Source organism: Tauraco erythrolophus, chromosome 10 (genome assembly GCF_009769465.1).
Source record: "Tauraco erythrolophus isolate bTauEry1 chromosome 10, bTauEry1.pri, whole genome shotgun sequence".
NCBI lineage: Eukaryota > Metazoa > Chordata > Aves > Musophagiformes > Musophagidae > Tauraco > Tauraco erythrolophus.
In genome coordinates this window covers 17,556,221-17,581,893 of record NC_141474.1, presented here as the reverse complement: position 1 = coordinate 17,581,893, position 25,673 = coordinate 17,556,221, and the positions used below count along the sequence as shown (strand labels likewise).

The following is a 25,673-nucleotide window of genomic DNA, read 5'->3' as shown; positions in this document are numbered from 1 at the left end:
GGATATGCTTGGCTTTCTGGGCTGCAAGCGCACATTGCCAGCTCATGGTGAGGTTCTCCTCAACTGACACCCCTAAGTCCTTCTCTTCAGGGCTGCTCTCAATCCATTCTCTGCCCATCTTACACTTGTGCTTGGGATTGTCCCAACCCACGTGCAGGACGTTGCACTCTGTCTTGTTGAACTTCATGAGTTTCACAGAGGCCCACTTCTCAAGGCTGTCAAGGTCCTTCTGGATGGCATCCCTTCCCTCCAGTGTCTCAACCACACCACACAGTTTGGTGTTGTCAGCAAACTTGCTGAGAGTGCACTCAATCCCACTGTCCATGTCGCCGACAAAGATGTTAAACACCGCCAGACCGAATACCAATCCCTGAGGAACGCCACTCCTCACTGTTCTCCACTTGAACATCAAGCCACTGACCACAACTCTTTGAGTGCGACCATCCAACCAATTCCTTATCCACCGAGTGGTCCATCCGACAAATCCACGTCTCTCCAATTTAGACACACAGATATCGTGTGGGAGAGTGTCAAACGCTTTGGACAAGTCCAGGTAGATGACATCAGTTGCTCTTCCCTTATCCACCAATGTTTTAACCCCATCATAGAAGGTCACCAAATTTGTCAGGCATGATTTGCCCTTAGTAAAGCCATGTTGGCGGTCACCAATCACCTCCTTTTTTACCTCCATGTGCCTCAGCATAGTTTCCAGGAGAATCTGCTCCATGATCTTGCAAGGCACAGAGGTGAGCCTGACTGGCCTGTTGTTCCCCACGTCTTCCTTTTTTACCTTTTTAAAAGTGAGGGCTACGTTTCCCCTTTTCCAGTTGGTGGGATCTCAAATATGATGGATAATGGTTCAGCAACTTCATCTGCCAGTTCTCTCACGACCCGCAGATACACCTCATCAGCTCCCATGGACTTGTGTACCTTCAGGTTCCTTAGATGGTCTCAAACCTGATATTCTCTTACAGTGGGTGGTTCTTCATTCTCCCAGTCCCTGCCTTTGCCTTCTGTGACTTGAGCAGTGCGGCTAGAGCTCTTGCCAGTGAAGACTGAGGCAAAAGGAGAGTTCTGTAACTTTTACTGTTACACAGAAGTGTGACCCATTATACTGTTAACACATTGAGACCAAGATCACTTTTTCCTAACCTTCCCCCATATTTAAAACAAGATAGGTCCTCCTACGGAGCTTAGAAGATGCAGTCTGGAAGTCAGAAAATATAAGAACAAATACTACAGTTGTCCCAATAAAGTACATTCACTGTTTGTAAACAGTATCTTACACCTGTGTCTTTTTAACTGGCAATAGACTTTTTTTCTTCTTTCCAAACGTCAGGATAGTATACCTTTTATATTTGCATTAGGAAAGTGAATTATTTGAAATTAGAAGGAAAAAAAACCCAACCAAATCCTTTACTCAAATAAAACCTACATTGAAAACACTATCAGTGTCATTAGGAAATGCACTCTGATCAAGAGTATAAAAAAACCCTCATGTTTGAGCAAATCATTAAATCACTTTCAGCTATTGCTTTAAATGACGTAAGTTTACACAAAAGGAAAAGTCTGCACTGAGTTGTGGGAGTTAAGGTCATTGTTTAGAAGTCTACAAGATGCTGCAGCCACTACAGTCATGAGAGGAGACAGAAGCAGTTGGAAAACGCAGGCTGTTCTTTAAAATGAAGTCTTTCAATCATCCTTGCTGCCCTTCTCAGAACCTTCTTTTGCTCTGCTGTCATTTTTCAGTCACAGGACTGGACTGGTACTCAAGAGGCAACATACATTGCAATGCAATGCATCTTTGGTACACCACAAATTTGTGTAACCGGATTTGCCTTTTGTTTTGTTCTGGTTTTTGTTTTGTTCCCTGATAATGTGTAATATTTTCATTGATTTACTGACTATTCAATTGTCATTTTCACAGAACTGTCAGAACCTCAAGATCTCCTCCAAGCAATAACAATACTGACCAAACGACACTACACTGTTTCCATGTATTCTTTTATACATATTTCTGTCTCTCTTATGTATGCAAGAGTACAGGCTTTATCCTCAGAAACCAGCTTTTTTCTATTACACACAGCTAACTACCATTAAGATGAAAGGTCTTTGGAGTTTCATTCAGAAAATTTCATGCTTAAAGAACACACTCATTCATATATTAGACTTCTCAACTAATTTTCTATATTTAAACCAGTAATGAGATAACACACACATTAAGAAGAGAGAGAACATAAACTGTAACCATGAAGTACTGAAAGCATTAGAAGGCACAGGAAACAATCTAAACGTTACTGTGAATTGAAGTTCCCTCCCGAGTCACGATTCTTGTTTTACACTCATCCTCGGATAAAGAAATATTTCCTTTTTGCAGAGTTGGATTTATTCCTTTTCTCAAAGCAGCACATTCTAGAAACCTGTGAAGTCAGGCTAAGGCACTAAACATCCTCTATGCATAAGTATATGCATACTACAGCAGTATAGCTTACTTTTAATTGTTCATAGTTCAGAAGACAATTCATAACCAAAGTCCTCAGTTACACATTATACAAAGGAACAATACTGAACAGAAAAGTTATTTCAAATTCTCCACCAAGTGTTCTGCTATAATCAGTATTTTAAAGTTGACAGCAGTAGCTCTAAAAAAGTCTTCGCAGAGCAGAAGATACAAACAAAGCAGTCATGTCTATTTTAAAATGCACATACTACATTTTGAAAGTTACATTAAGTCTACACATTAATCGGAAATTAGAAATTAAAAACAAGCTTCATATGAGCATATGGGATTTCCCTCTCACCTCTTCGAATTATCAAGTCACCTCAAGCAGCTGTATTCTGCGATGGCTTATTAGTCAAACAGCAAGCAGTAAACTTGAGAAATCAGGTTTTGTTTGCTACAGAAGCCTACGTACGAGTCCATCACGCCCTGCCTCCAAAACAGACCTTAACAAACTGTGGGTCCTTACCTGAAGATACTCTTGAAAGTCTCACACTAGAACAGATTAAAGCAAATTGCTCTTTGTTAAATGATTCACATAATTTAATGGAGAAGAGATTAATTTTATAGTTCAAAGTATTCCTGAAGTAGAATATCAAGTAACTTGAGAAGAAACAGAACGTGGGCTTAGCTTTCTCAAAATAAGGGGTGAGGGGAGGAGGAGAAATGCAAAAATTACAGAAATTTTTTCCTAGATGGACACTTTGCAAATGCAAGTGGACACTAAAGTTCAACAGCTCAAGAGTACCAGCAGTAAATCTTCATATACTTTGTCTTTCAAATAGCTCCCAAAAAGGTCCCCGAGGACAGGAAAGGAAAAAAAAAAACAAAATCAAAAACTCGACAGAATTTCATTATTAAAAATTTGAAATGCTATTCTGGTAGCTGGCCAAACTTCTGACAAATTTATTTATTAATAGAGTAAGTGCAAGTTTTAACATACTGCTTTGACAACAGAAAGCACGTTTTCAGTACTTTGAAATCAGGTGGATAATATGCAGAGGATGAAATTCATTTGAAGTACTCATAATTTTGGCTCTCAACAGCTAGCGGAATGCCTTGATAGCTTTTTGACTATAACAGTTTATGGAAGAAAAGCATAATTATAATAATAATCTTAAATATTAGGAGTGTGTGTGTTTTGTTCCTATTTTGGTATCACAGAAGTAACATTATGTCCATAAATTACAGTAATCAACACATAAGGTTCAATACAACTTTCACTGACCACTTTCTCTGAGCGTTTAGCAGTCTATGCTAATGGATCCAAGGAATTTGAAAAAAAAAACACCAAACAACCCAAAAAAACACCAACCACAACACTCCCCAACAAATCACAAAACTTCTACTCACCTTTGTTTGCTTGATTTGCATTAAGCTGCGAGATCCACTTCCACATTAAAACAAACCTGCAAAATAAAACAAGAACTTACTGTATAGCTGTCGTTGCTTTCTGCTTGTGTTCTCGACTATCAGACAAGACAGGTAAAGAACAGAGCAAAGAAATCCACAGTTATAAATTTATTCTATCAGTTCTATCTCACGGTAGAAACATCAAAATTCCAGTGGTCTTCTCTCAAATACACATGTAATTTTGAAATAACATAGATGTTGGCACTTAATTAAAAAATCCGCAAAGAAATCATACCAAATATACACATACTGTTAAAATAAGCGGGCACAACAGGGGAAAAAAGTTGCATGGCAAAAAAAGCTCTGCTGCATTTTCTGCTAGTGCCTTCAAAGTCAGCTATCTTAAGTTCCCTGAATGGAGAATGAAGCACAGAAAGGAAACGGTTACAAATGAAAACTTTTTCCAATCTTTTTAGCAAAAACGACCAACATATCTGACATTAAGTGTTGGAAGGTTTTAAACCTGGGCCTAATTCCTCACCTTTCCTAGAACAAAGTTATGTTTATTATTTTAAGGCTAGCTGACCCATTTTAAAACCTTAACTTACTTTGCCTTCATGAAGTCTCATTAATACCAGATTAAATGCTCTAATTTCAGTTTTGCTTACGGATCTTTGACAGAACTAACTACACAAGGCAATTTTTCACTTCTTAGTTGGAAAAATCAGACTATATAACATTTGGAAGAGACTCTGAAAGTCACTGAAGCTGCACAAAAACAAGAATGGGTTTGGGTACAGCATCTCTACAGAACTGGGTCTACTTCTAATGAAGACACAACTGCTTTACAGAGAGGGTTATTCATATCTAGACTAAATTAATGTATCCATCACCAAAATTAACTCTGAAAGAGGTACCTATCCTCACATACTGCCTAAGATTCCTCCCCTCAATTTGTTCACACACAGCTTTTTGATTCTGAGTTCCCCAGTCAGCCTATAACTGTCTCAAAGCCACCAGGCTAACTAAATTACAAAGACAGAGAGTAAGGAAAGACAGATCTTTCAAAAAGTCTTGCTGGGCAATGTAAAGAAACAGCAGACAAGTCTCCAAGCTCCCTTCCCTAGCCCCAGGATCATTTCCTAATTATAACATTAAGCTGTAGCCTTTATGCCTTAATGTTATTCAAAAGATACGCTCATTCTCAAATAAGCTGTATTACAGAAAAAAATAAAGTTCTTTAGTCAGGTTTTAGAGTAATATTCATGTGTCTAGAGAAGCAAAAATGTTATTTTCAAACAGCAGTGGAGCCCTACTGTACGTTACAGAAGATAAATGTAAAGGTACAGTTAAAAATGCCCAGAAAATACACCCTGCACACATGAAGAGCCAAACTCTTTTCCAAAATAGGAAAGAAGGTCTATGTAGGATTTACATTATCAAACACTAAGATCAGCACTAAACCAGACATCTCAGTAAACCTGTGCACTTTGGCTGGGCAGAGTCAATCCCAGTCTAACGCTTCTCTCACTGAAGTAAGAGCTACATCATGTCTCTGCCCCCATGCAAAATGATCTCACAAAACCATCGCAGCATTTCTCACATCTTCCGAACACTGCAATTAGCTCAACATTAGCAGTAACTGTTCTCAACATAGATTTCATGGTTTGTGATTCAAGTGCAGACAGAATCTTTGCATCAAAGGATTGAGTCCAGACAACAGTAGATATCACTGTGGTAGTACAGCAGCAGGCTGTCATACAACCCCTTACTCACTGTAACAGCTTTTTCATGGAAACGTGTTACTTTGGACAAATTGATTTACTCTCTTGACATAAAATGGGAAGTCTTACCCTCCACTGCCTATATGGGAGGCATGTACTCATTGAACATGTTCTTTGGAGAAAACTTAACTGCAGGTATTCTTGAATGCTGAAGGACCAAAGGACTGGCCACTGCAGTCCTGTGTTACAAACTTCAAAGGGCCCTGCAGAATTAATTCCCCTTTTGGGGATTTCGAACCCACTGGTGTTCAAAGCTCCACTCACTGGGAGACAGTACAAGCAGTGACATGCAAGCATCTTGATGAAGGCAATGCAACCTGCATCAAGACACCAGATTTTAGCCCAAACTATTGATGGCATTGAGACTCTCACTGTTTAAAGCAACCCAATCTACAGTACTTAACCAACACTCACCTCTCAAAAGTCTTTCTGCTGTCAAGGAAGCTTCCTCTCACACCAGCACAAACAAACTCTAACATGTCATTTCAAGGGTGTTGACATTTGGAATAACTGAGCACCTGAAATTCTTTACCAGCAGATCCAAGAGAGGTAGCTCTCCAAGACTCGTTAGGGAAAGGCAAAGATTTCAAACTCACAAACGCTTTGGTTCTGATTTTCCTGTTTTAAGTCTTGTTATCAGGAAAGGAAGCAAGACTGAAAGCCACTCTCTCTCTCACAAAGAAATAAAGACAGCATCAAAAGGGACTCAAAAGCAGGTAAGAAACGTAGTTACAGAGCATTCACATTGAGCTCTCACCATCCAAAGAGTAAAAGAGGGCCAACAGCAGGTACAGGGACTGCTGTAAAATGGTTAGGTTTTCCGATCACCGATGAGCAGCTGCCTGTTCTGATAAGGGCAGTGAACAGGAAGCGGTAGAAAACTACAATGGTGGAGATGGGCAGTATCTGACATGTACCTCCAGTGATACTGAAGAAATACAAATGGACTGAAAGTGCTTGAAAGCACAAGCATTTCTCACTAACCAGTAAACGTGAATCAAAGCTGATTCAGTGCTAGCAATGATCACCTTGCCAAGTGACAAAATGAAAAAGCGTATCAATGATACTTCTTTTCATGCAACACACGAAAAAGGCCGAAGCAGGCACAAAGATTTCTCCAGTCTGTATGCAATGACAAAGTCACATCTGTGGGTACTGCTCAGAGACAGAAGTACAACTCCTCAAGTGTATTTGAGCTACAGAGAGACACAAAGTAAATATAAAATTATCTGTAAAATAATTGTTACAGATAATCACACTAGACTAGTTAAAATCTTTAATCTTTCTGGTTGACTAGAGAACAGATACAAAAGCTTCCGTAATACTGCTTTCCCAAGTGAATAAGTAAACCTCAAAATTCAGGTTCATATAGAACAACTAAGATAATAACTTTCACATCTATAAAGAGAGCACAAAAGATTTTATCCAGGGCTCTTGCATCAAGCTCATAACTATTTACAATACAAGGTTTATAAAGACAATTAATCTGAGTTCAAATGTAAGTTACTACACAAAACTTGCCTAACAACTCCTCTTGTTATTAGAGCTGGATTGCATGTCAAGACTCAACTTCCTTTTATTCATTTCCTATTTATGCTATTAGAGCCCTGTGCTATAATGAAGTACCTCCTAGAACATGCCCCTCTCTGGAGAAAAAGTTTGAGAAACACTAGAATGCAAAGATGCACAATGAGTAAATAAAATTTAAAGTAATTCTGACATAAGTTTTGATCTATGTATCTATTATTTAGCCCTTATTTCCTATCAGATCCATGATAACAGACATTTCTACATCTATCTGGAAGAAGGCACTTAACTGTCTTTCAGCATCACCTTCTCCCGGAATGATTGCAGGAATGTAATTTGTAGGTTAAGTTTTATTGGTGAGGTTTTGTTGGTTGGTTGGGTTTTTTGTTGTTATTTTTTTAAAAGAGAGTTATAATGTAATACAAAACTAGCTTTTGCCCCCATAGCTGATCATGCTTGTGGGGGAAGGAAGAGGAAGAAATAAAGGCTAGAATAAATTATACTATACTAACTACTTTTGGTGGTATAAGCTGTGGCTAAACAGTCCATTTCACCAGCTCAACATAAAGCCACAGCAAAACGTTTGCAACTGTAGTCCTGACTTCAAATACCTTCTCAGACTTAGAAAACGTGATTAGTTGGTTGAGAGTGGCATTTACATTTATTAGGATGCTGCTGTCCCAGCATTAAAATCTGCTAATTCCAAGCGGGAGTGGGGAGGCAGAATCTCCTTCTAATATCTGATGCAGCTCTGGAAAATGTCCATAATCTTACAGAAATCTAAAAATGCTAAGAATCAATGCAGGAAAAAGTCAGTAGAAAGCAGAGATTACTCTAAGAAAAGGCTATTACAAGAAGTCCAGAAGAAGGACCAGCTAAAACTGTACACACAACTAACAAGGATAAAATAATTCCAGAATAGGACTGAAAAAGCAAAAATTTAGCTAACAATACTCTCCTAAATAAGTTAATATAGCTGAAAAGCTCTTTAAATACAAGCCTATACAGCCATTTTCCCAATAAGTAGTCAACAATGACCTTGTTTGTACGAAATGTAGTTTCCTGCTTTCTGTTTCCACAAGAAGCTTCGATGCTCTTTGATTTCTATTAAAAAGTATAAAAAGAACTTAAGCTACATTCAGTACCCATAAATATATAGTAGTACAGTGTAGACTAATTTAAATAATCACTCTAATTTAAACATGAGGTTTTCTAAAAACCACAAAATTCTTTGAGAATTTGTAAAACTCCTCTCAATCTATGCTATACTAACCTTAGTTTAAACAACTAGATTATAAATACCACAATCAAATTTACCAAAATTAAATCTGCAAAAGGAAAAATAACAATCGCTCTTCTTACAACAGTTAATGCAAAGTGTCATTTAAGTGCAGGTACACTACTGAAGCCTGAATTATCCAGAAGTCATATTAAGCAAAAACTTAAAACTTCACAACATGAAGAGACAAAATTTAAGTCCTTTTACTGAAATGCTTCTGACTTCAAAGAATCTGCAGTGACTGAACAAGAGTGAGCAAGCAAGGGACTGCAAGAGAAAAGACTGTCTCCTGCATTTTGAATCTTGAGATCTGAAAAATAGTTCAAAGAAGTTCCAGTTCTTCCTTTGTGTATTCATCACAGTAAAAGCCACAAGCACAGTTCCCAAAGCTGTGGTAGGGCTTTCACGTGGAAGTGTTGGAATCTCTCATTTTTCTACTTGGAGTAAGCTTAGCTTTTTGACAACACCCCGTATGGGACAGTGAAGCACTTCAAGGAAAAGTGTGACAGCATAGGAAATGAACACAACTGATCATACCTCAGACTGTTAAGCTGTTTCAGTCCAAACAAGAAGATTACACACAGATGAATGCAACATTAATAGGAGTATCACAGTAGGGAAAAAAGTAGCCAGAAGAGTAGCTTGAATGGAAGAAAAGAACTTGTGTTTTTACCACCAAGCCAAACAACAGATCTAATTATTATTTAAAAAATCCCTATTACGTAAATGAAATAAACAGAAAAGCCAGAGGGAAAAATATTCTAGCTAGACTGGGATTTAGACTAACAAAACATACATCGGTCAAAAAAGTTACTTCTCCTCTCCATCACTAAACAGATAAACAAGTAAATATTTAAAGACATACACAAAAGGCACACAATAAAGATGGAAAGATGTCTACAGAGAAGCAAGGGGAAATGAATATAGTTTGAGAGCTGTTTACTTTGAGCATATATTGTCCAGTAAGTAAATATGTAACAATCAACATACAAATGAAAGCATCATAAAAGCACTTAACTGAAGCATCAGTTTAAAGGTAGAGTTCTGAAAACATTTAGAACTTCCAGGCCTTAAGAGAAAATATTAATATACTGTTTCTGAAGGTTACTTAGCAATGCAGTTCCCCTCTCAGCTAATATCAGTTGTAACATTCTAAGTATCACTGATATTTAATAAATAAGTCTACGGTCCATCAATATCCAACTAATCAATTGGCATTCTTCACAGTGAGAATCACAATAAGCAATAAGCTGCAGAGAAATCACCAATCTTCTTTCTTCATCATTTCTCTATCAGTTTAAGCTGCAGATCACTTGCATAATAAACACCTGTACATTTTCAGTTACCCTTCAGCCTATTCATCTTCACTACGTGAACTAGCTCTTCATTTGCTGCATTTATATACCTTAAATATAGCAGCTTCTCTCCAATAGGAAAAGCTTAAAGCACAGAATGACATCATCTCTCCATTCCACTCCAAACTACTAATGGCACTGTGCATAACCTTGGCATCATCCTTGACATTGAACCATTCTTTCATTATACTGTCAGTAAAATCTCACCATCACCTGCCCAGGAACTGCCTCTACCCTTCGGCTACAGAATCACTGTCTCCTCCAGTCTGAATTACTGTATATTCCTTCACCATATCATCAGATAACCTTACAGCACTCCAAAATACAGTGACGTATCCTCTGACTGTAAGCAGTGTATGAATGCACTCCAGAAAACAGTGTTAGATGAGATCTTGCCTACCTCATAGAAATTGATTACGGTTCCTTACAAATTTCTAGGCCAGGTTCGCAACCCAGTTTCTCAGCTGAAACCAAGTAAATGGAAATCAAAACCAGAAAGCTTCTTTGCTGAAGTGCTTTTCTAAGGCACCAACAGCCTTAACTAAAACATACATTTTGTGTCTTAAAAAAAACAACAAAAAACTTAGAAACATCTGAGGCAGCACCTTCCATGTGACCATTTTAAGAAAACAGCCTGTTGGATTTCAAGGTTCATTTTTAAAATATCAAACTGTACAGTGCTGTTAGAAATTTGTAGTGTCATCCTCTCCTTTCTACAAAATCTACAGAATTTTAATAAAAAAATGAAGACAACAAATCTAAACATAAAATAAAAAAGTTCAAGCTAAGGTTGTGTACACCAAATTAGTGCATCCTCTTTTGTGTACCACCAAGCAGCAACACTATTATCTGAATGACTGTCTTTAAATACTATGCAATTTTTCTACAACTTCAAAGCTGCATTTTATGTATTTGGCACATATGCCTGTAAATGAGGAAGGACTCCACTGAAATCAGTCAGAAGACTGTTCGTACAAGATACCAAAGGAAGGCGTGAAATAAGATTGTACAATAAAAATAATACACATGTAGAATCAATGTAAATAACGTGTGTTACTTCAGAACTAACATGTTTTAAGTACAGATTCTTGCATTCTAAGTCACAGGCAAGCATATATTTCAGATGTATACTTTAAGTAAAGGCCTTCTTTTTTACCAATGACCACTGAATAATCTTTTGTAAGTCTCCTGAACAGGGAACAGTTTATCAGCTCCATACTGAATGAATCCGGTATCTTTTCAGTCGGGAAGTCTGACAGAGAACTTCACCAAAACTCTCCTCAAAAATGAAAGAACTACAGAAAAATGGGATCAGCTACAGGTATACAGGACACATCACACATACAAGACCTTGAGGAAGAGCAGAGATAGTTTACTATCAGTCCATACCTGCCACCAAGTCTGCCACCTCTGGAATCCTGACACACAGAGAAATGCATCAATTAATCTTCACACATCCACTGCACTTCACATATCCCTTTTCCTGACGTACTTCATTATGCACCTCTGAAATTCTTCAACATAACTGCAATCTTCCTTATTAATAAAAAAACTTACAAAAAGTTTACTCCACAATACATACACTTACATCTTTATGAAATAAAATACAACACTGATCTCTGAGTAGATTCCACTCTAGAATCTGATCCTTATTTATAAATCTTCAAACAGGATTTAGGTTGGCCATATTTTTTTTATTTTGAACTCAAAATACAAAAATACCTTAAACAAAAGCTTTGCTGCATGAAAAAAAAAAAACAACAAAACATTGAGCTTAATTTCTGAAAGCTAGAATTATGTTACCAGATACCGCATACTTTGTGAAATAGTATTAGAGTTTGTTAAAAAAATTATTGCTAAAAGAGATCAATGCTCTGTACTGTGGTTTTTTTTTTCTGCAAGTTGTTTTATAAGGACATTATGTTTATTAATACAATTTAAAACCATTAAGCCGTTTTTGGGAGTAGAAAAAGCAGTAATTAGGTTTTAAAAAATATTTACTAGAAATTAGTTTTTCCACTAAATAGATTAGTATTCTAAAATAAGAAGCCTGATGATATATCCATTAATATCTAAATGGATTTCAATATCTGTTCCCATTAAGGATACTTTTACCGAAAAGCAGTATCTTGCACAATATTTCTGACAGTAGTTAAAGCAGCACATTAATAGTCAAGCCATGTTGTTACTGTAGCAACAATGATTTCTGGTAGCCATTTTCTTTTCAGCTTTAACACTGTTCCAAAGCCAACCGTCCTTACTGCAATCTCCGTTTAAAACCCAAAGGCGGCAAACTGCTCAGCAGCTTTCTCTCTGGCTACATACTTCAGATACCTCCGTCTAGACTGTCTTCTTCAGCGTAACATACTGACCTCACAGCATTCTCTAATGCTGGACCTGACACAATTTCAGGTTACATTAATGAAAATATAACAGTATGGCAGTCCACTTTTTAAAAACACCCCTACTTTCAGGGTAAACTAAACAGTCTGCAGAACTCTGGAGGAGAAGAGCAGCAATGTGATTCATTATGTTAAGCTGCAGGCTCCAAGCACACTGCCCGGGAGAAGATGACCAGGTAGCAGGCTCATCGCCTCGGTCACCACACCGACAGCAGCCACCGAGAACCCCTGCTCAGACCACGGATTACAAAATCAAAGCAGGTGCTGTAGCCAAAAGCAATTTCTTAGTAGACTGACATGTCTCTGAATTTTCTGTATTTAGAAAAACATTGTAAGACAAAACTAGCGTACATGTTCATTTCCAACCCCTCCTCTACGTTTCTGCAGACTTAAAAGCGACAACACCTGAAACACTTTCCTGGCTTTCTTCTATGCAGTTTTTAAAAAGGTTGAGTCTAAAATCCTACATCTCAAAATTAGTGATAAATGACACTATTTTCACTTATTGATTTTAAAACAATCTCCCTTTCTTATACCACAACAGTTTGAAAGAAAGCAGTTGGTGGGAGGGCACTAGAAAGAAAGCTAAATACAGAGCCATTTGTAAAAGCAATGGGAGGAACAGCAAACTGTTACTAGTGCATAAGTACTCCCTACAAAACAGGATCCTAAGTCCAAATTCAGTTCCTCACAAGTTGTTCCAGTTCAAACGGGTAGCTATGCTGGGATCACGAGCTCTAATGCCTGCTGTTGTCTGTCTAGACAGTGTTTCTGACACTTCCTGTAGACCATGGCAGGAAAGGGAATCTTCTGTCCATAGCTTCACAGGAAGCGTATTTTCTATGCACGTGAAAATGTAAAATTTCCTAGAGACTTCAGGCACACTTAGACTTCCATAAGTATTTGTAAACCTCTGCTTATAAACCAGTCATGAATATCTCATATATAAGGGCTTAAGCTTAAAATGAAGGTAGATTTATGCTGAACTCAGAATTGGTGTGGCTGAGACATTTTGTTCTGATGTCCCTATGACAGTAACCTCCAGCAGAGGACAGAGTAGACACTCTGCAGTATGAGAGTCTTTAAACACCACTGATAACTCCCAAAGAGCCCGCTTGCTTATCAGAGGACTAAGCTGTCACCACAATCAATGCTCCCTGTATGAAGAAAATAATCATATAAAATAATCACCTAAAAATATAAATTCCAGCACAGGCATTCTTCCTGCAATAGTTTTGTCTAAATAAAATGTACATATATTTTGTATAACAGGATTCAGCTACTACTTATCACATTTGAAGTGAAGCTACAAAATACTTTGCTTTCTAACTGGATTGTATACATGCTATTACTTATAATCTACGAAAGATCACTTTGAGGAGTCACATATATGAAACCAGTAACATAAAGCCTTTCCTTCATTTTGCAGAAGACTGCTTTTTGATGACAGAGGATTGGTTTTGATGAAGGAGTAAAGTTAGAATATGCTGTTAACACTATGACTTAAACAGCTGTTGAAAATGTTTTTTAAATAAATAAAAATCCATTCCTCACACTGAGCTACTCAGTGTTTTTCACTCTTGGTTTGATGGTACTTTAAGCTTCCAACATTGTCCATCAGCTACATAAGTAGGAAAAAACTACTTCCTACTTTAGATACGCAGTAGCAATGTGACATAATTAAACCACTGAATCATAGCATGGTTTGGGTTGGAAGAAACCAATTGTGTTTTATTTTTACATCTTTATGCCAGATAGCTGCATTCCATCTTTTTTTAAATAGGAACGACCCACATGTTATAACCCAGGTTATAATACCACACCTGGCAAGCAAACTGGGGCAAATGCCTCCACGGACCTCTTTGAAATGTAGTTGGAGACCACTAGTCACCATTCTGAATACTCCATCGTACCAGCCACACATCACCAGCACCACAACCACAGATCAGCTCTGACACAACATCCATCTCACTAGTAAGCTCCTATTCATGGTCCCCGTGTTCAAACAGTGTCCGCAAGTTTTACTAACAACATACTTAATTCATCACCATACAGGACTGTTTCCTATAGTACAATTACCAAGTGTTTTGTCAAGTTACTAAGCCTTTGCTCGAAAATTATTCTATGAAAAGCATTTTGCTATGAAGCAGATATTCTCAAAATCTATCTCAAGGTCTCTCTACCCAAGCTATGAAGTATCTTGAGGTCTACTTTCTACACTGTTCAATAACCTTCTACGGAATCTCCATGTCAGACTGCAAGAAGGTGTAGTAGTCCCAGGCAGGCTTCACTTCAAGATTAGGGCTTCACTAATCTTCCTCTCTTCAAACTTGAACCAAAGCCTGTGGACTTTGTTCCACCATTCGCTTCCTTTTGCTTAGCCATCAATTGGGCAAAAAGCTTTCTATCTTTGACTTTTTTTTACTATTTGAATTAATTCCTCCAAATGCATGACAGTCAATGGTCAAACTCAGTCCTTTCAACATGTACTTTTTTAGTAATAAGGTATCTGGAATTTCAGGTGTAAGCATGCAGTGTTTCATGCAGACACTCACCTCCATTCATTTGCACATACATAGTAAAGCATACTGGTTTTTACTGCCTTGTCACACCTGCAAATACTTACCTTCTCACCTAGTTTCCTCTAGCTAGCTAGGATGATACACAACCAATAAAATGAGGCAGGGCATACAGGTTCTAACAAATATACTTAAAGGTCACAGCATACCCAACGTACCACAAAACAGAAAACCCATTACATCACATGTATTTGGCCACTTCATTGCCACCATTTTGGCCATGTGACATACACTGCTACTCACATGAAATACTGATCTCATGATAAAAGTGATGTCTCCATCATATGATGAATTACAGCAGTGCATATCCTTGTTCTGGCTACAAGAAAGCATCCTTCTGGTGTGCCCAAAGAAGTTAGTGCTGGTTTTGAGCGGGATAAAGTTTATTTTCTTCCTAGTAGCTGGTATGGGCTGGGTTTCAGATTTGAGCTGAAAACAGTGTCAATAACACAGAGATGTTTTTGTTACCGCTGAGCAGTGCTTACACAGTGTCAGGCCTTTCTGCTCCTCACTCCACCCCACCAGCCAGTGGGCTGGGGCTGCACAAGAAGTTGGGAGGGGACACAGCTGGAACAGCTGACCCCAACTGACCACCGGATATTCGATACCATATGATGCCATGTTCAGCAACGTAAAGCTGGTGGAAGAAGGAGGAAAGGGGGACATTCAGAGTGATGGCGTTTGTCTTCTCAAGTACCTGCTACATGCAATGGAGCCCTGCTCTCCTGGAGATGGCTGAACACCTGCCTGCCAATGGGAAGTATTGAATGAATTCCTTGTTTTGCTCTGCTTGCGTGTGCAGTTTTGCATTACTTATGAAACTGTCTTTATCTCAGCCCATGAGTTTTCTCACATTTACTCTCCTGATTCTCTCCCCCATCCCACTGGAGGGGAAGAGTGAGTGAGCGGCTGTGTGGTGCTTAGTTGCCGGCTGGGGTTAAACCACGACAAAGAGGTAAGATTTCCAGAAAATACAAGAGCAAAAAGTATGCCACGTTGGTTATCCTCACCTGCGCATATCCAGGCCATTGGCTGTCCTTAGGCACCTAATCTGGTTGGGCCTAAAAAAAGATATACACTTGATTTGTCAGTTTTCCTGACCAAAACAGATTTCCCAACCAAACTTTCAAAAGTAGCCCAAGAAACAGAAGAGACAAGACATATTCTAAACCTGTTTCACATGCTTTACATTGGATTACAGGGATAGTGCAAAAGAACCAGATCTGCAGAGGGTAGAATTGTATAAAATCAAGAGTATAAAAAAAAATATACATGCAGTTGGCACAAACCATTTAGATAATGACTCCATTTCAGAATACGGACACAAATGACAGTTTTTTAACTGAGGCAAAGAAACTTGTATGTTTCCTACACCTCGCTTGCAGTTTAAAAAGCACATAACCTTGTGACAGAAATATTTTCCTCTAGCAAGTAAAGAGCTTATGTTATTTGTACTAGTAACAAAGCCTCTTAAAACAAATGAAAGTGAGTACCTAAGAGAAAGGAAACTTTGCCATTGTCTTGGACATCCACAGTTAAAACAAAATGATCACCAGAATACCTCCTGCAAAGGCTTGATAAAATCACACAAATATTGACTGATGCATCTCCAAAACCCGAGTCACCTACACCAATACAGGTTCTGTGACTACTTTTAGGTCCATAAATACGGTCGACTCTTTGCCTGCCCACTCGCCTCAGAGCTACTATCTTAGCTCATTCTTGGGAATTTTGTAAAATACAAGTGAGATTTTCAAGGTTAGATCCACTTAGATTTCATGTTTGTTTTCAGCTGGAACACTGAAGAAACTATAATCAACGCTAAATATTTAGAGAATATCTATGAATGCAAAATCTTTTGGTTTAAATGGATTAAAGAAGAGAGTTCATGGACAACATAAAGAAGCATACTTAATTACAGCATTTCTGATGAAAATGCTCAGAACTTAGTCAATTCCTACTTAATCAACTTTAAACAGCTTCAGAGAAAATAAGAGCCAGAACTCTGTAAAAAGTACAGAAAAATGTAAGGTATTACTACAAATAGATTCACAAAACTAAAGAAAATTCAGAGAACAAATAAAACTGAAAACAAACGTACAGCACAGAACAGGTCAACTTCTCCAAAACTAGACTTCAGAACACCTTAAACCAAAGCTATTTCTTGACTATATTTAAGCTTATCAGAAATTTTGGGGAATTTACAATATTTAGAGGAAAACAATGTGATATTTGTGTCTTTAATTTGTTATGAGTACAGGCAGTCAAAAACCACTCAGGCTTGTACTGAAGGCAAGACTAAAGAAAAGGTGAGGGGGTTTTGCGGTGGTTTTTGTGTTGTTTTCTGGCTTCGGGGTGATTTTTTTGTTTTGTTAGTTTTTTTTACACTAATAGAGTTGTCCTAATAAGAACAAAGTGTGAATTCTGAACAGAAAAATATTGGTAACAAAAGTAACACACTATTATTTTTGTATTCTTTCAAATAAGGTGTTGATTAACATCACACAGCATTAGTTTTCATTTCTGAATGCTAAAATCCTCTCCAATTCCTAATGGACACTGCTGGACTTCTGAAGAGACTACAGAACCTGGATGTCTTGACAATTTTACTAAATGTCAAGATGTTACCCTAAATACAGCCTTAATTTAGAACGTCGTACCTTGTTCCATAACACAAAACGTTTACACTGGAAAACAACAAAGATGGGTTTAATTGTTTGTCTCTGTGTAAATGCATATTTTTTTTTTTAAAAAAAAGTCTATCTGGACAGATAGGCAAAGGAACACACAAACTGTGCGCACACATACAAAATTCCTGCAACAATTACAAAATAAGCCTCCTCTCACTATAACATCACAATTTTCTTGTTTGTTTTTGACACAAATCCTTGCTAGACCACCTCTTGCACATCATCTTCGCTCACCTCTGCTAGAACTTCACTGGACTAAGAAATGGAAGGTGAATTCCCAAGTTGTTTTTAGTGACCAAAAGAGATTTCTAAAAATGAATTATCACAGTACCTGTATAGTATTTTTAAAAATAGTGTGACACTTAGTTACACAGGAACCTGAATGGTTTCTTCCAAGTATCGTTTCTATTTTTGGTTCTCTCCCTTACACAGAAATACATTATGCCTGTTAAGGCACATTACTGCTGGTAAAATTATGAAAAGTTAACAGCAGTCTCACAATGGCAGTAGAGGGGTAGAATTAGGAATGATTTTTTGTTCAGCTATAGAAGCTGTTCCTCTTCCTCTCCAACCCTCACACACACCAGTAGAAGAATCCATCAGCTCTTTCTGCCACATGTGTAGCATTATGAATCACAATGAACTTAGCCAGTAAGCCTCATCATCTAGAAAGTCTGGGAACAGGGGCCTGTCACTTACAGGAACACGGCACTGAATCCTAGTGATGTACCTACCTCACTTCAAAACACTAACAGAAGAAAAGGTCTATGAGAATCCGTGCTAAAGCAGCTCATCAGCAAGTCTACCATTTCTCATCACAACATGTGTCACTTGTCCAATACATTCAAGGCTTTATAAGGACACAGAAAAAGACAATCACTATCCTCAAGCACTTATAAGAAAACAAGTCAGACAGAACAAACCTTCAGAGGTTTCCCCAAAGCAAAGATGTAGAAAGAACATACAACAGACAATATCTACAGCCATCTTTGGTTTACATACCACACAAGCAACCTTTCCACCTCAGTTTCATCAGCGTTTCAGTTCAGTTTGCATACTAGACGTGCAAGCTCTACTCCCTCCCATTCTGTAACTGCTCCAAAGCCTCTGAATTTTTTCAGTGCAGCTTATCTACGTTAATTCACCATCACATGTCTCCTAACTTATCTTCTCCCTTGTTCCCCAGAAGAAAACTGCCACAACATATTTTTTTTTCTTAATAAGTACCTGAGTAGGGAGCACTAACTGGTATTTTGTTCTCGACTTCCCAAAAGATGAAAAACTGTTTTTAAAGTAACTTCAGAGTTCTAATGTTCATTATAATTTGTATACAACGCAGATATTTTCATTACATGCCACAGGTTCTCAATTTTTAAATGTTGCTCAAGAACGGAAAAGATTAGGTGATTTCACTGATGTCAATACATCTATTAAAAAAAAAAAGAGAAGCAGAAGAGGACAGAGTAGCCACTTCACTGTGGGACAGAGCTGGGACAAGCCAGCTGCAGAACTGTCACTTCTCACTCTGTGACAGCACATACAATCAAGACTTTCTCACAGAAGATGATACTCATAACAACTACAGTATTAAAACAAAAAAAAGCAGCACTTCTGTGTGAAGAAACAAAGTTATTTATCTTTGAACTTTTCAGGCAAAGGCTGTCCTCTGTTGAAAATATAATTTCTAATATGAAGCCAACTTACAGTAACAAGAAAAAGCTTTTGGAAAAAATACTCCCCTTCACCCTCCTCACCAATTATCACAGGGGAACACAGAATCTAGTGTCTTTGGTGAAGGCTCCTAAGAATATGTGTAAGAATACATGATCTCTTTGCAAACAAAGGAATCACAAACACAATAAATACTTCAATAACCTACAATCACTGTTTTGGTAGTTAGGACTCTAATTTTAGATATAAATTCAATAAAGTTCCCACCTCTTCTGGCTGAAAAAGATCAATTTCAAAAACTAAGTTAATATTAGAGATAGTTTCTGAAACTCTATGAATACGAAACTGTTGTATGTTTCTACATTTGAAGATGAAGAAAGATATCAGCAACAAACATTATAAACATTAAGGGCTTTTTCAAAAAGTAGTTGTCAAGAATTATATCACATAGATAGTGCTCCTGGGAAAGCTGAGTGGAATCAGAAGTGGAATATTCAGAGGACAGCCACTCAAGAGAAAAACTGAAGCTACCACTCAAGAGAAAAAAAAGCAGCAACCTACAAACCAGAACACTCTACGAAGAGCAGCAAAACAAAACAAAAACCCGACCCAAGCAAACAAAAAACCACCCTAAACCATGGCCACCACCCATCACCCCACTGACTGCAGTCAGACAAGAAACAGATACCTACCACTTCCTACCAGCAGCAGCAAGCAGCAGCTTCAGAGCAGCCATGCATTAACAGTTTTCCAAAAGTATTCCGCTGACCTGTTGTATGCCTTTGCTGGAAAGAACTCTTGGGTGGAAACCCCATTCTGTCCCCATCAAAGAGCAACACCGGGAAAGCAGATGGAATAAAGCACAAATCATGCTACTAATGCACCAAATTATTATTCTGCAAAGAGGCAGGCAGGCAGGCAGGAATCATTACCACTTTTCAACATGACAAGGATTACATTTGTTAAGGAATTCCTCATTTCTTTCACTCAAACTAAAAAAGGGCATATGAGATAAAAGCCTGTAAATAAAAGTAAATTATAAAAGACACATTGTTTTGGTTGCGTTCTATCACTTCGTTGTGGAAGCTATTTTTACAAGGGAGTGCTAACAGTTGGCCCAGAAAACAGGAAAGTTACAATGATCTCAATCCCTGTCTCCAGCTCCAATTGGACAAATCAGTAAGGTATCTCTAATTCCTTCCATCCTGTTTCCCAAGATGCATCCTTTACCTCCCTTCAGCTGCTTTGTGAAGACTATAACATTATCAAGTACTCATCTAAGGTAAGCAAAAAATATAATCACCAAAATAATGTCCCTTTATAAAAAAAAAATCTGATTGCAAATATCCGAGACTGCAATTTCTACCTTTTTTATTTTCACTCAGAAAAACCCAACAACTATACTGCAACCAGTCTCCAAAACTCCAAATCTTTCATAAGTATGGTAAGTATCTAACTTTATTATTATTTCATTATTTTCAGCATACTGAAAATAGTTACTACACACTAACAATAGGCCTGAAATATTCCAAAACCCAGCAGTCTAACCTCTATTCTGATTTTAGCACAAACTTCGCATCTATTAAGTTGCAAGAAATAATGAATTACTAAATATTCCATCATCCTTCAACTAGTCGATTAAATATAAGGTTAAGCATTCAGTATCAATCAATAAATGTCAACTAGAGATTTAACATTTCCAGTATCTGGATTTAGCCACACCTGAAACGAGTAATTCCCATACCAGGAGTATCACAATTACATCTACTGGAGTAAGCATTCTCTGTATTACTGCATTTGCTCAGAAATATTAAGTCAGTTAGTATTTAGTGTAGCCAAGATCAGAAAATGCATACTCACTGTTAAGCCACGGTCTTCCCCCCCTTTAACCTCACCAGCAGTGTAAGGACAAGGGCGCTGCTGCAACATTTTATCAACAGAACAGCTGCTATGTACAGCTGAACAGTGACAAAAACACAGCACAACTGGATACTCGGTTTTATTTGGATTGCTTTATTTCCTTACTTCTAAATTTTAAAAAGCTTGCTCTCATTCAATGAAGCAACACCGCTTATGAGTAAACATCACGGAATTCTGGGTAGACTTTGTACCAAGACGAAATACTCACTGCATGACGCTGCATCGCACACTAGGTAACGTGACTGACCCTGTGACTATCAGGCTCTTTTCAATGTTTTGAAAAAACACACATTAGAAGTTTATGCAAATTCATTTCATGGTCTTTCTTGACAGACAGCTGTGATTTGAGCATCAAATTATGTCTCATGGTATTACTGTACAGTAGAGATGCACTGTGTTTGCGTCTGGTTTTACGTAAGCAGGGAAGTCAGTGGCCATTCCATACGCTTGCTTACCAACGAGAAGCCCTTCCACAATTCTGCGAACTACATGGGCACGGCCTTTCCACCACCACTGCCTGTACGAACGGTTCCTAGTAACTGACCCAAGTTGTTGTGGTTTAACCCGGCAGGCAACTAAATGCCACACAGCCACTCGCTCACCCTCCTCCACCCCTTGGGGAACGGGGAAGAGAATTAAAGGGGAAAAGGGAAGGAGCCTCGTGGGCCGACATAAGAACAACTTAGCAACAACAATAATAAAATAATATATGAATATATATCTAATAGTAATAATATATACAAACAAGTGATGCAGAGTCTAATTGCTCACCACCTGGTGACCAACGTCTGTCCCATCCCAGCAAACAGCTTCAAACAGGTAAGTCCAGCACCGCAATCCCAGACAAGCAAAAGGCCCAAAAAGAGAGTGAGAGAGCCAGAACTCCAAGAGATCAAGAGTTTGAGAGCGTCCTCAGAACTGCGTAAGAGAGCTTCTTCCCTGTCAACCCTGATCTACATACTGGGCATGACATTGCAAGATATGGAATACTCCATTGGCCAATTTGGCCCTGAATCCTAAATCTAAATTCAAATCATAGGAGGAGTTGTGGGCCCTTTGTCCCAGCTGTGCTCCCCCCCAGCCTGTTGTGCTCCTGCACACTGGTAAAACCCGGAGAAGTTGAAAGATCCTCCATGTCTCAGCCACTACTATAAACATCAGTGCACTATCAATGTTCTTCTTGTAACACATCCCATACCAAATCCAAAACACAGAGCTCTTCTAGGTGCTAGAAAGGAAAACTAACTCTGTCTCAGTCAAAACCAGGACACAAGTTTTGACTTAAGTGACATCATGTATACAGGTGTGAAACTGTTAGGTGGTTTGTTTTTTTTTTTTAAATTAAGCATGAAAAGGATATTTTTTCATGATACTGCAAGCTACATGAAATCCTTTAACACAGATAGCCCAAATTAAGCACGTCAGCCAGAAAAACCAACATTCACAATTTCCTTGGGTAACTTCAGCTCTTTTCCAGTAGCTGTATGAAGTTTGCATCTACACAGGAAAAAAAAAGCAGCTAGGAAATGTGTTAATTATAAAAAAAATCAGCTCATATTTAGAGTGCTCAAGAAGATAAACTAACAGATTTTTAGAGAAAGAAGACTTGTTTTGGTTTATTTCACTAGGGATTTCTTCACACTCTGAAGCTGGGTGGACACTAGTTTCATCTGAAGGAGTTGGGCTTTGCAGGCCATGACAACTTAAACCAGTCTCAAAGTCAATTTAAGTGAGTGCAACATTGTTCAGATATAACCTGATATTATTATTAAATGATCTTCCTCCCAATCTCTGAATACATAATACAGCATAGTGACAAACCAGAGCACAGAAGGAACTAAGTCAATTTGGCTTAAAATAACTGTATCATTAAAGAAGAGCATTTGGTATTAAAATAATAGCGGGAATAAAATATCTTAAGGAAGTCCTCTAACAGCCACATCACTTGAACTCTGTTAAAGACAAGAAGTTGTTTGAAAATATAAGAACATGAGGAAAGTGAGTTATTGACTAGCCAAACAGCCATCAGCAACTGTTCAAGGACCTTTAATTTAAAACAATTTCAGGTGAAAATGCACAGCAGGTGACACAACTATTCTGTATTTTTTCCAGTTTTAAGTTCTCAGATCTTTTGCAAGCTGATGAACTCTGAAAGTGTTTGAAATTAGTAATTGTGTGTGAGCACGTATGTGTTTTATTACTACAGACAACTTTATTCTCTTTCCAGTTCCATTTTCTCCAGGAGTGACTTCAAAAGGCTTGAATAAAAAAAAGTAAACTTGCTAATATACTTGCAAGTATAAGCACAAACTATTCCATAAAAAATTCCACAGTCCCTGAATTCAGTGTCCATATTGAAATTCAGCCTACACTGTTATTTTAAAGTGAAAGACATTGCCACTATTGTTTAACATCCTGTTTTATTCAATTGCTGATGGTCCTATTTCAATCAATTGTTGCTGTACTAAATAACCTCACAAGGATGCTTGAAGTGATCAGTGCCTTTTCCTCCTACCAGCCAGGTCACCTATTGAGATTTCAAGACAGCAGTATTCTCTTTTAGCATTCACTCAAGAACTTTCATACACATTTCTTAGGTGTATTCTTTCTAGCCCTACTCAGTATAAACTACATGTTGGACTTTAAGAAACTTTAAAAAAAAAAAAGTCAGAGTAGTACACCTTTGCTCTGGTTTTGTTACAATGATAATTGCCAAGGGTATTTTTAATATAAAAAAACCCATACAGATTGGAGAAAACAAAAGAAAAAACATATCTATATAAATAAAAGTTTCTTTGGTGACATTAACAACTTTTTTTTTTCCTCTGCAAAACTCCTGTTCCTTGGGTAATTTTTTTTAATTAAAAAAAAAATCAATTTGAATGAATGCTAGATGTCAGAATAAACTATTTTAAGACAGTATTTTGAAGATTATTTTTTTCAATTCTCATTGTAATGATAATTTTTGTATTTCATTGTAATTCTTGAATAACTCTGCACCACATCCCTCTGTTAGACAAGTTTGCAACATCTGCTTTGATTGTAAGTCAGCGTGATAGGATTATCACACTGCTCTGCTCCTCCATGCACTCTACTTAAACTGCTCTCCAGTAAGAAAATTGCTGCGTTTTCTCTGCATCTAAGTGACCCACTAAAAGCTTCTCCAGATCTATTTTGCCTTGGTTAATCAGTCCATTTAGTCTGCCCTGCAATCACTTCCCTTTCACAAGTCAGGTAGTGAAGAACTCCAAGCAGAAGAATCGCATTAAGTTACTAAAACTCTGAAGCACTCCACTCTCAACTGTGAAGAATCTTCTCTTTAGAGATTCGGTTTATAATTTGAATGAAAAACTATTTTGCAACTTGTATTAAAAACAAAACAAAAACAAAAACGCGTACTGCACAAACTTCTCAGTAAAAGTACAATTCTGTGGTGGAATTCCAGAGATGCTTATCAGCCTCTTAAGAGCGTCTGTCCCATGTGTTAGTTCATTAATCTATACAACACGAAATGGCTTCTTACTCTAAAATCTGGTGCACATTCATTGCCCATATGCGTCTGAAGGCTAAGTTCCATGACACAATCTTCGTAATTAAATTATGTGCAAGAAGGGCGGGGGGGGGGGGGGGGGGGGGGGGGGGGGGGCAAGAATCAGAGTATCACTGCAAATGAGATTTTGCTTAAAGGGCCAGAGTTGTACACCACTGATGGAAACCTATTTCGATTATACCATGCTTGTTTTTCATTACCACCGTGACCTGCCAGTTTTACAGTTCACGCTACCCCAACAGAAGTATTTCCAATAGACTAAAGGTTACATAGAAGCCATAAGAAGAAAGAAAACTTTCTGGATTTCAGATAAATCGTATCGGTCAAGATGATGTTCATCACTACAACCCGATGTAACACAATCTTTGTCAGAGACACCCCTGAAGCAGCTGGGAGCCCGAACACACGACTTTGATACCTGAACGGGTAACTTTTCCTTCGCTCTGTAGACCACCTCGGCTTCGGGAGCACCGCGCGCTGCAGACAGCGGCATTGCCCCGGTATGCAGGGCACACCGGCCGGTGCCATAGCGGGCCAGGAACTTGCCAGCCCTTTACACCAGCACCACGCATTTCAGAACCGCCCTGCTTCGCACCAAGAAGGGAACGAAGGGGAAGGCGGGGATCACGCGTTACCCCTTGCCCAGGTCCGCAGCAGGCAGCCTTTCCCGGGCTGACCGTGAGCCCAAGCGGGCGGCATGTGTGGCGACCCGCACCAGGGAGGCAAGCGGCCGCGAAACGGCGAGAAGCAGAGCGCAGGTCTGCCCAGCGGGACCCGCCGCGCCGCCTTAGCACGCCGGCGCAGGCGGCGGGAGGGGACCGACCCCTGTCGGGGCCCCCCAGGGTGACCCCGGCCACCCGCGAGCGACGGCATCCTCCTTCCCCGGCCGCCCCTGCCTGGCGGGGCATTACCTGGCTCCCCGCAGCCCCGCGCTGCTGGCGGCCCGGCCCCGGGCGGCTCTCCCCGCGCCCTAGGCCCCGCCGCGGCGGCACCGGGCTGCCCAGCTCCTCCGCGCCTGGCAATGGCGGCGGCCCCGCTCCCCCCTCCCAGCTCCGCGCTCACT

The 25,673-nt window shown here is 38.8% G+C and overlaps 1 protein-coding gene across 8 annotated transcripts in view; it reads right to left on the bottom strand.

The window, feature by feature from the left end:
- Positions 1-25,673, bottom strand: part of ZNF644 (zinc finger protein 644) — an 81,389-nt gene that overhangs the window by 29,201 nt on the left and 26,515 nt on the right. For 6 of the 8 annotated variants that reach the window (XM_086617922.1, XM_086617920.1, XM_086617926.1 and 3 more), the window contains exon 2: positions 3,854-3,909. The gene's annotated coding sequence lies outside the window, so the exon portion shown is untranslated. Of the gene's footprint in view, positions 1-3,248; positions 3,296-3,853; positions 3,910-15,789; positions 15,812-25,673 lie in introns of those variants that run through there. The other 2 variants (XM_086617923.1, XM_086617924.1) reach the window with 2 other exon arrangements.